Here is a 12,388-nt window from a genome sequence, read left to right on the forward strand (position 1 = left end):
ATCCCAAAGACTATCTGAATACAGACTGAAGCACATTTTTTCCCTCACTTTATTTTTCTTGAGGTTTCTCTTTCTTTGTATGTGTGGTGGGGGAAATTATGTTCACTTTTACAACAATACTATTGTAGTAATGTGAAAAAAAATAAATTTCAAAAAAAAGAAAAGAACTGGACCTGCTCTTAATCCAGCCTAGAACCTAATGCCTATGATGTGACTGAGAAAGGATGTCCCTAGATACCCTGGTCACCTACAACTTTTTTGGCTTGGTCACTAAACAATGAATTCAGAAGCTGTCTCCAGGTGACTTCCATCACCTTTCTTGGGTCCTGTTACTAGAGAGGCGTGCTCTAGCCATATCTAGCCAAATTGGCTTAAGAGAGATAGAAGGGATAAAGGAAATAGCCCTTACACTCTGCCTGAATCCTTCATAGATCTGCCCACTTACTGACTCTTAAGCCTGAGCTCTCCACACTGTGGCTGGAAGCTGCTCCATTTCTTCTCCTCACCCTCACCCCTACCCCACCTTGAGACTAACTAGAGACCAAGCAGTCAATGATACCACCAATTACCCTGATGAGATTGACCTAGCAGCTTGAAGCCCAACCATCCCACCTGCACTAAGAATCTTCACCTTCATTGTTTGGACAATAAAACAATAAATAATTACCCCTTCTCTTTCTAGTATTCTAATTTTCATCAACAAATCAATATGCTTCATGAAGTTGATAAATTTTATAATTTTAAATCCAATTATCCATATATTCAGAGGACCACCAAAAAAATACTTTCCCAATTCGGCCCTCTCTCTCTACCCCAACCCCCCCCCACACACAAATTATGGGTGGTTATTCAAATTAGATATCCTACTTAGGCATTCAACATTTCATTTATGGTTAGGACATTTAACTGCTACTACCAAAATTTCCTGGCCAAAAATCATCACTTCCAAGTCACATGATCTCAGTCAAATATTTGCCCAAACTGTAGTGGTCCTACTTATATGTTCTTTAGGACTAACCTTCCCTGAAGAACAAAGATGACCCAGGTGAGAATATTAATACAATTAGGGTCCTAAATTTTCACAGGGGATTTTAAATCATCTTCCTAGTATCTGATATTTGGAAAATAGTCAATAATACAGAATATCAACCATTAGAAGCCAACAACAAAACTGACCAAATCATCCATCCCTTCTGGCAATGTTGAAAAACTCCCCCCAGTCTGAGCATCCTCTTCTGCATGACCTAGCTAAAGAATACTCTAAAAATCACAAATAATTCTATAAGAATTCTGAGCCCCCCAAAATGGGAGAAATAAACTGATGTACTAAATCTTCCATGATTAATTACAACAAGTGCCACCGGGAACAGGACATTTCAAATACCTCACAAAGCGGACTCATTGGAAAATTGATAGGTACCAACCCCTGGAGTTCACAGTTACTACTGTTATTTATAATGTTTAAATCAAATTAGCCTAGCAAAATAAAGGATAAAAATATCTGAGATGTTTTAAGTTGTGCTTTTGTTTTAAAAATCATTGTTTTAATCTATGGTAAAAATCTATTGTTCTTTACTTGCCCAAATTTTTTTCTCTAGTTTTTAAAACAAAAAGAGAATGGTGTACATTCTCTCACTCCTACCTTTCTTTATGGGTCTTATTTTATTGAATTCATCTTATTTTTATTTCCATTACATACCCACCCCAAAACAATGCCTAGGGAATCCCCTACCATCGCTTTTATTACCACTCCATTTTTCCCTTCCAGGCCCTGAAGGAAAATGGACCAACATCTGTTGATTATCTATTTGTGAAAATATATTTTACAAAATATGGGTTGACAGTTTGTGACATTCTGAGAAAGCAAATGATGGTTAACACAAGGGAGAAATACTGATGAAGAAGGGGCTTGATACCCATTAAGGTCTCTAGGTCCTTTAAGCTCAAACCTTGTATGGTCAGATTAACAAAATGCAACACACCTGAATCTGATTATTTTGACTTCTCTCAGAAAGATCTTCAGTAAGTTAAAATTTAATGTTATGTCTTCAGTTTTTAATAGAGATTGTTGTTAAATGTAAATTTGATCAGCATTTTGGTGTCTTTCACAAAATAATGAAGATATTGTATCATTTTGTTACATTACCCAATGGACCCATAGATTAAAAGCATCCTTGAATTCAATACCAGGAGAAAAAAAGTTTCACTTTATTTTATTTCATTCCCACAGTAAATTTTTCTATAGTCCCACATATTTTCTGTTTTATATTGATTTCCAATAAAAGTGCTCAGTTGAAACTATGAACTCATCTCAGGTTCAATTTGATTCAGCTCAACAAATATAAGTAATTAACATCTGCAAGGCTGTTCAAATTCATTAAAGTGATGAGCAAACTCAAATGCTTTTTCTAAATAAGTATATAAATTCTATAAAAACAAATGAAAAATCTGAGATACAGCTAGGCTGAATTAAAGGGAGAAAAAATTTTGAAGGAATTAAGATATGTATTGTTCTTAAAGAGAATTTTATAACGTATATATAATATAATAATATTTATCTAGTTTGTTATTTATTCATGTCTGACTCTTCATAACCTCATTTGAGGTATACTTAGCAAAAGCACAAGAGTATTTTTCACATTTTTCAGATGAGGAACTGAGGCAAACCAGGTCAAAGGACTCGCCCAAGTCACACAACTAACTAATAAATGGCTGAGGTCAGATTTGAACTCAGGAAGGTGAGTCTTCCTGATTCCAGGCCTCACTCTGTATCCACTACAGCACCTAACTGCCCTTGCTAATCTCTAGGATGCAAATATTAAAAGATAGTGCTTTCACCTCAGGAGTGTAAGGGAAGAAAATGTACAAAAATAAACAGCAAAAGGGGCTTGAGGGCAGCTAGGTGGTGCTGTGGATAGAGCACCAGGCTGGAGTCAGGAGGACCTGAGTTCAAATCCGACCTCAGACACTTAATAATTACCTAGCTGTGTGGCCTTGGGCAAGCCACTTAACCCCATTTGCCTTGCAAAAACCTTAAAAAAAAAAAAAGACTATTCTAAGTTTACCAAACTATTCCTTTTATTTCAAGAATATAGCTATTAGAATTTTAATTTTTGAATTCACGAAGCAACAGGTGACAGAGAACTTGTTTCTCCTGTTTTAAGAAAAAGCATGTAGCACTAGATCAATAGTTACTAATTACCTAGTTGTGTGGCCTTAGCCAAGCCACTTAACCCCATTGCATTGCAAAAAAAAAAAAAAAAAAAACCCTAAAAAGGGGGGGGGTTGAAGAGGTGAGCATTAGGGGTATCTTGAATTGGATAAATGAACCGATGTGATGTTTTCTGGAAACTTCTGAGCCCCTTATAAAGGCAAGCTTTGGAAGGAATTTATTGTGCCCTGTCTCCAAGTTAGGAGAGCACCTGAGGGAGTTGAGAAGATATGAGTACCAAAAACTGAGTCAATTCAAAGGATGATGAGATTCTGGTGCTTAACTTATCCTAAAGAAGTATAATGTTGCTGGAGTAGAAACTAAGGAGAGTCTCAGATGGAAAATGAAAAGTAAGTTAATCTCTGATTGGCCTAGGTAACTCCCTAAGACTATAAATTGTGGAACTATTTCAACTCCGCAATGGAAAATTTCCTCACTCAGAATTTTCTATGACACTGAAATCATAGAACTAGCCCCCCCCAAAAAAAACATGGAAAATGAGGCATACTTTAAATTTTAAATTTTACACACACACACACACACACACATACATACACACACACACACACACACACACACACACACACACACTAACTATTCTTTCAATCAACAAACATATATTGTGTTACTCTGTGCCAATACTATGTTAAGTGTTAGTAATACAAAGGAAAAAGTAAAAAAAGAGCTTAGATTCTCATGGTGGACACTATATACATAAATTGATAGTAAAAGAGAAGATGGGAGGTAGTCTTAGAAGGGAAGACATTAGCAGATTGGGGGATACAGGAGCCAATACGTGAAGCTGAGTTGAGAAAAATTAGAGATTCCAAGAGGCAGAGATTAGAACATTACAGACATGGGGTGATCACAGATTGAGAAGTGGAAGGGATCTCAGAATCCATCTAGTCAGATGAAGCATCTAAACTTAGGTCCTTTAATACCAAAAGTATTTCTTTTTCTTATTACAATTCCTTAGGAGAGAAGAACAAAGCATAGGAAATGGAGGGGACTAATATAAAAGAAGATTGAAAAGAGCAATTTTACACAATGTGAAGAACTTTAAATGCCAAACATCTCTTATCTTCAACTCCATCTCTTCACTCTAATTTCCCTCCCCCAATGAAATAAAGAAAGCATTTTGATTATAACCTGTGGCTCTTTGTTATTTTTGGCATTAACAGTGATTACGAAACCTCCATAACACTTTGATCATTTGCCATCAGAGTTGACAAGATATATCAAATATATGTGTATGTATAGAGTGTGTATGAACATATATATCATATACATATGTGAGGGCAGCTTAATTGGTACAGTAAATATAGTTCTGGAACTGGAGTCTGAAAGACTCATCTTCCTGAGTTCAATTCTGACCTCAGAAACTTAGTACATGCATAATCTTGGGCAAGTCACTTAACTCTTTTTGCCTCACTCTCCCCATCTGTAAAATGAGCTGGATATGATTATAATAACAGATATACATAGCTCCACCCCCTCTTTTCCTTGCTAAAAAGTAAACATATTTACTTTGATAAATGGAATTTCTCCCCACCTAGTAAGTCTTCACCATGTGCCAGATATTGTCCTAAACAAAGGTAATACAAATACAGTCCAGTCAGAAAGACAGCCCCTGCCCACAGGGGGATTACATTCTAATAGGTAGAAGACAATGTATAAAAGCAAGCTGATAAATGGAAGAGAAGAGACAAAGATATCTGAGAAACTCTTGGAGAAAGAGGCTGAAGCACAGCCTGAAGAGAATTGAGACTTGTTTGGCTATAGTGCCTTCCTTAAAAAAATGTTTTGGGGGAATCCATTCACTCATTCTGAGGGGTCTACAGGGGTAAAAGGTACTCCCACTGTATGAATTCTGTGGTGCAGTAAGGCCTCAGAAGGAAGAGCTGGGGCACAGTCGAGGACGTCTAGAAGCTACACTGGAGAAGAATGACAGATCCACCTGGTCCACCAATTTAGGAAGCTGCCAGAGACCACTGAGATTAAGTGATGTGCCCATCCCATCATGGTATCAGAAGCAATACTTGATCACATGCCCTCTATTCACTGCTCCACACATGGAAGCATTTGTGTTGTATGTCTCATCAAACTAAATAACCTCTGAAATGCCTTCTGGCTCTTGAGTTTATGATATAACAATATAACATACATTTGTCACAAATTCTGAAAGAATCTCTGGATTTGATTTTACAATTAAAAATACATATATGAAAAAATATATATATATATAAACTTTATATTGATCAAACCAACAAAAGATACAAATTTAAATAATTCCAGAGGAAAGTTTAAAACCTATTTCATTATTTAAATTTTCATTTCCTTTTCTTGTCTTGGAAATCTGGTATCAATGTTTAGGATTATGTTGCCACCTACTGGCAGAGGTTTTAAAGACATACTGAAATAGAGATCAGTCATTCTGTGTCCAGGAGCATTTCATGACCTCTTTGGGGGATTTCTTTGGGTTTTCAAAGATATTTCCTTCTCCAGATCATTTTTACAGATAAGGAGATTAAGGCAAACAGGATTAATGACTTGCCTAAGGTCACAGAGCCAGTAGATGTCTGAGATCACATTTGAACTCAAGTTATCCTGACTGAAAGCACAGCCTCCTCAGCTCATTAATTTAGTATATTTAATGTTAAGAGACTATTTTCTACATTTTGCCAAGTAAGCAGACTGGCACATATTCACACAGGATGTCAGAACCCATTAAAGGGAAAGCCAGCTCTCAGAAATATCTCAGATACCAGAGACGTGGGAACAGTTGAAATGTCACCTATTTGGGATGTCATATTTCCTTACAATGGAGTTTGGAGTCTTTATTTAACTGTTTCCCAAATTGTTATATTCTTTTAAGAAATGAAAACAGGAGATGGAACCATGTACATGTCATTTTACTCATATCTTATAGCCTTGTAGCTGCTTAAGTTACAGAAAGTTTTTCTAGGAAGTCTTATTTTTAGAATGCCAACTCAAGAATGCTATCATGCTAATTCTTAAAGGACTCTGAAAGTGAGATATTGATATATGCTAGTGTCTACACTCGGGATCACCTAGGAAGTTTTATAATAACATTATTCACTAATTAATAAATCAGAAGCAGCTAAGTGGTGCAGTGAATGGAACACTAGTGGAGTCAGTAGGACCTGAGTTCAAATTCAACCTCAGACACTTGATACTTATTAGCTGTGTGATCTTGGGTAAGTCACTTAACCCCACTAACTTGCAAGAAAAAAAATCCAACAACTAAATAAATCAAAGTATGAAATCACCACAGGAAATGAACCCAGCAGTAACATATATATATATATATATATATATATATATATATATATATATATATATATGTCCAAATGTCTTCTAAATTGAAATCCTTAGAGCATGCTTTATCCTTTGTTCTCAAAGAAGACCATGAAATCAGGGAAGTGATGTCATTACAAGCACATGAATTGGATTTGAGTGATGGGGTGCTGTGCTAAATCACCAGCCTCACTTTCTCCTCCACAGTCATCTGGGTCCAGTAGCTAGATATGGTTCAGGATGACAGGAGATGATCTTGTATGCAAGTCAAACAGACAAACTTATCCAAGGTCACACAGTTAGTAAGTTATCTGAGGCAGGATTTGAATTCTAGTCTTCCAGACTCTGAGGCCAATGCTCTTTCCATTCCTCCACCTAGCTGCCCAGATCATCTTATAAAATCACAAAAAGAAGAATCAACAGACCTGGATTTTAATCTTAGTTCTGCTATCTAATCAACAGGGTGATCCTGAGCAAATCTCTTTACCTTTCTAGGCCTCAGTTTCCATATCTATGATAAGATGGATTTGGATTAGATGTTGCACCATCCATATTTATTAAAAAATCCTACATTTAAGGATTTTAATTCAGATCCTATGAACACATGAACTTTGACATTATTTTGTCTGATTACAATATATAGCCATAACACTTCTTCATTGGTCTTGATCTCCAGTCTCTTCACCTTCAATTTTTTCTCAGGCCATTGCTTCCCTTCCCATCTTGACCCACTAGTAAATAAATGTAATTCTACTCTGTTTTCTTTTCTTATATACCTTGCTTCCTTTTTTTTTAATCTGTCTCACCTCAACCTTGAATTGTGCCCACCATCTACTGTCTTCATTTCTACTCACATGCTGCTAGAGAAAATCACAAGACTAAGGACAGCTAGGTGCTGCAGTGGTTAGAGCACTGGCCCTAGAGTCAGGAGTACCTGAATTCAAATCCGACCTCAGACATTTAATAATTACCTAGCTGTGTGGACTTGGGCAAGCCACTTAACTCCATTTGCCTTACAAAAAACAAAAAGAAAAAAGAAAATCAGAGACCTTGCTGCCCAAGTCCATTAAAAATTTAAGTCTAAAAATTTAAGTCTTCTTTGTGGCAAGACAACCCTTTTAAATCTCTCCAATCAATTCACTATCCCATTCTCTACAGTGCCTTTCCCAAACCATTTTATCCCTCTTCAAATTCCCTTGTTCCTTTTTTCCCCAGCCCCTCAAATGGGAATTTAGGTTCATATTTCAGTGAAAACAAATGAAGTCATTTATTAAGAACTACTTTTTAGCCTCATCCTCTATCACCTTTAACTATTTCCTCATCTCTGTCTCATATAAAGAGGTGACCCTGCCTATTGCCAAAGCTAATCCCATTCCATCCTATCTTCTCCAGCAGAGAACCTATGCCTCCTGTTTTACTAAATCTTCAATTTCTTCCTACCTACTGGTTGCTTTTCTACTGCCTACAACTATGCCTATGCCTCCCCCAACCTCATAAAAAAACAAAACCTTCATTTGATCCATTCATTCCCTATTAGTTCCCATATCTCTCATCCCTTTTGTAATTAAACTCCTTAATTCCATTTATAATTGATGTTTCTACTTCCTCTCCTCTCATTCACTTAACTCTGATTATCAGGATTCCAACCACATCATTCCAACCATATGCTCTTTCCAATGATCCCTTAATTGACAAATCTAGTTATTCTTTCTCAGTCCTCCTACTGGATTTCTCTTCAGCCTCTGACCCTATTGATCACTCTCTTTTCCTTGATAATCTCTTTTTTTCTGGGTTTCTATAACTCCACTCTTTCCTGGTTTTCCTCTTGTCAGTCTGATCCTATATATCAGATCTAGGTCACACCCATTAATTGTGGGTATCTTTTAGGTCTATCCTAAGTCCCTTTCCCTTGATAATTATTTCACTTGGTGATCTCATCAACTCCCTTTGATTCAATTACGATATCAATGCCCTAAGCTGACAATTCTCAGATCTTCTCATCTAGGCCTAACCTCCTCTCCTCACTTCCAGTGGTCACATCTCCAACTGACTATTCATCATTTTGAACTCAATGTTCTAGTAGGTACCTTAAACTCAATATGTCCAAAACTGAATTTATTGTCTTTCCCCAAAACCATCCCCCCTTTACTAGATGGAAGTGAAAATATACCATAGAAATTAGACTTTCTATTTAAAATAGTATCCATCTAATTGATTGCTGTTCTTTACCAGTTGCATCACTTTCAGGTCTCAATTTTGCTCACCAAAACAATACACTTTTTACTTATGAAAATAAGAAAACTAATATTTTTCAAATTCTATCACTATGCATATTTGCAAATATGGTTTTCACCTATAAATTACCAGAAAAAATTCTCAGGTTTCTATCCTATTTACTACATGGATGCTCAAGAAATATTACTTATGGTGGCAGCTAGGTGGCACAGTGGATACAGCAACACTCCTGGAGTCAGGAGGTCCTGAGTTCAATCCAGCCTCAGACACTTAATAATTACCTAGCTGTATGACCTTGGGCAAGTCACTTAACTCCATTGACTTGCAAAAAAAAAGGAGAATTATTTCTTATTAACAAGACACTCAGGTTCACAACTCACAATCATCCTGGACTCTTCTGTATTCATTTCTTACAGCTAATGCTTCCAAGTTTTGCCAAGTCTACCTCTATATTATCTCTTACAGATGTCTTCTTTTCTCCACTAACACAGCCACTTCCCTGATTCATGTCACTATCTAGACTTATCCAGATTATCTAGACAGGAAAATGATAGAGAAAAGCTTAATGATGCATACTAACCTTAAAAATATGTTGTTCTTTTTTTCTAGAGAAATAGTTGTTAGAATATAAACCAGCAAGCCCTTGCTCTTTTGGGAACAGCAAACAGAATAGTTTGATTGACACATAGACCAAATAAAAGGAATGATGTGAAATAAACTTAGAAAGGTAGATAATAGTCTTATCTGTTAGTGGTCACCACCAATCATCTTCACTCAGTCATTATCCTGGTTCAGGACCTTAACACTTCTCACAAAGATTCTTGCAATAGCTTCCTAATTGATTTCTCTCCCTCAAGTTTCTCCCATCTCTAACCTATCCTGTACCCAACTGCTAAACTAATACTTGTAAATCATACATCTAATCATGGAACTCCCATGGAAGAGGGGAGGGAAGGAAGGAAGGAAAAAAAAGAAAGAAGAAAGAGAAAGAGAAGAAAGGAAAGGAGAAAAAGAGAAAAGCAAAAAAGGACGGAGGGAAAGATGGAAGGGAGGAGAGGGAAAGAGGGAAAGAAGGAATAAAGAAAGGAGGAATGAAGGAAGGAAAAGAGGAAAGAAGGTCTGTGCTTAGAAAGCATTTCTTTAATGGTTTTAGGATAAAATAAAGGCACCTAGGTGTCATTTAAATCTCTCTCTCTCTCTCTCTCTCTCTCTCCATATATTTAAAAAAAATCACTCAAAAATATGACTGTAAGACCCTGACATTAAGTTAAAGTCATTTGGTGTCCCCATGGGGAAGCAGTCCAGATCTGCCAGTAAGGGTGAAGGTAGAGTTAAAGACACCCATTCCAGGAAGGAAAGAGAGAGAACCTGGAGAAAATTTGAAGAATTAGTGCCATGACCTTTTATATCTACTAAATTAAAAAACTAGAATATAAATGATCCATAAGTTTGTATGAGATATGCAAAGAAAGTGCATAATGGTTCATACTTCAAAAATTATGATAATTTGTGTTAAATGGAGCTTTGTATCACATTGTTTTTAACATTAATTTTCTTTTTTGCTTAATATAGACTTAGAAAATAATGACAAAATGTTTTGACTATATATTTTATATGTTTACTTGTAACATATTTAGAATCGTGTTCCTGTAGGCTTTTTTTTGAGAAACACTCTTTGATAATAGCCTATCCAATCCTTTTACATTTTTTCTGTTCTTAATCAGGTATTTGGAAATTATAAACTTATTCCTAAAGCCTTGAGCAACAAAATGTCTACAAAAATCAAAAGCTATCCAGTTAATTGTTATTTAAATAAAATATCTTCTAAAAATATAATGTTGACAAATCAGATAGTTTAAATGTCTTAATTCACAAATAAAACAAATAAGGAAAATTAGTAAAATACCATTAAATTCTGAAAACTGACCTTACTGAAATGTGTGATAACTCAGTGAAAAATGAAATAGCCTCAAATTGTCTTTCCAGATGTTTAAGACATCAAATTTTTCGGTGCCACAGAAAGAAGTTTAGTTCTTGAATTCACATTTGTGTATGGAAAAAATATTTTACTTCATTAGAACTTCTTTGTTAAAAACAAGAAAAGTCAAGCCAGAACTCATCATATTATGAAATTTCCTTTGTAGATTGCTTTCCAAAACTTATTTTCTACTTCCCTTTGTTGATGTAAATTGAAAGTACATATTGTATGACCTGTTTTACAACATGAGCAACATTATTCTTAGTAACTATCAAGATTCTCTAAAATAGGAGGTCAAAGAGCACTCCTTAAAGATTTATGTGAATAGATAAAGAATTCCTCTCCCCCTCCAATTTCTGCAGTTCTTCAACTAATTAGTAGATGTGCAGCCCGGGGTCAAAGTACAGGGAAACTGACAGAGGACCTAAGCAACAGTGAATAAACTCTGGTGTCCCCTTTGGTCCAGGAATAATACTGGAGACCAATCCTAACAATATAGCTTCAATCATTTTGCATTCACCATTTTTTTCATTCTTCATTTTCATCTTTTTTGTATGCCACAATGATACGTCCTTCTGATATCAACTTATATCTTTGTTCTATTTTTTTTTTATTTTTTGCTCTCTGTTCTCTAAGGTTCTCATGCACTTCGATACATACTTTATCCAATTCAGTCACATATGCATTTATCACTTAACTGAGCTCAAGAGAAAGGATAACATAGTAGACAGAGAGATGTAATTGAAGTCAGAAAGGCCTGGTTCAAATCTTACCCCTGAGGGTAAGCATGTATGGGGGGGGGGGGTGTTTGTGTGTGTGTGTGTGTGTGTGTGTGTGTGTGTGTTTGTGTGTGAGTAAGAGAGAGAGAGAGAGAGAGAGAGAGAGAGAGAGAGAGAGAGGAAAGGGGGGGGCTAGACAATGTCATTTAAGGTGCTAATCGTCATTAAAAATGTTCCTTACAGGGAACTCCCTAATTTGATGACATCACAAGTCCAGTTCCTATCCCTCTTCATTTTGCTGACCTCAAAGGGCATAAACTCATATTGGCATTTCACCTCACATCTTCCCCATCTCTAACACTAATGGACATATTGTCCATAACTTTGCAAAACATCCAAAATTGACCATATGACCTCAGACAAATCAAACAAAGATCAAAAATTCCCCTATTGTTATGTCCTACATCATCTGAGAGAGAAAATGTTCTATTTCTAATATTGATTTCTGACCTTAAATAGATCTGTGTGTGTGTGTGTATTTATATCTTAATGTTTTGGTAATTGGTGTTCCTTCATGTCTACATTTTTTTTCTTTTCTTCATTGAACTTTTAATAACTATTACTATACAATTAAAAGCATCTTTTCATTCCTGTGCTGGTTTTTCCCTATAGCTGGCATGTATCTCCTATCTGTCTCACCCACCTAATTCCTCCACTCATCATCAGTGTCTATATCTGCTTCCCTAAGCATGAATACCTCAACTGTCCTACCTCTACTCAAACCTATACCTCAAGCCTATCCTTCATTTATTTCTCCTAGCCCCCTTTCACCAACATAAGAAATTTATCTACTTATTGTTTCCTTTTCAATATGCTCTGTAGAATTTCCACTCTAGTATACAAAAACTATTTTTAAACTCATTTCTC

Source organism: Macrotis lagotis, chromosome 1, assembly GCF_037893015.1.
Source record: "Macrotis lagotis isolate mMagLag1 chromosome 1, bilby.v1.9.chrom.fasta, whole genome shotgun sequence".
In the NCBI taxonomy this organism is placed as follows: domain Eukaryota; kingdom Metazoa; phylum Chordata; class Mammalia; order Peramelemorphia; family Peramelidae; genus Macrotis; species Macrotis lagotis.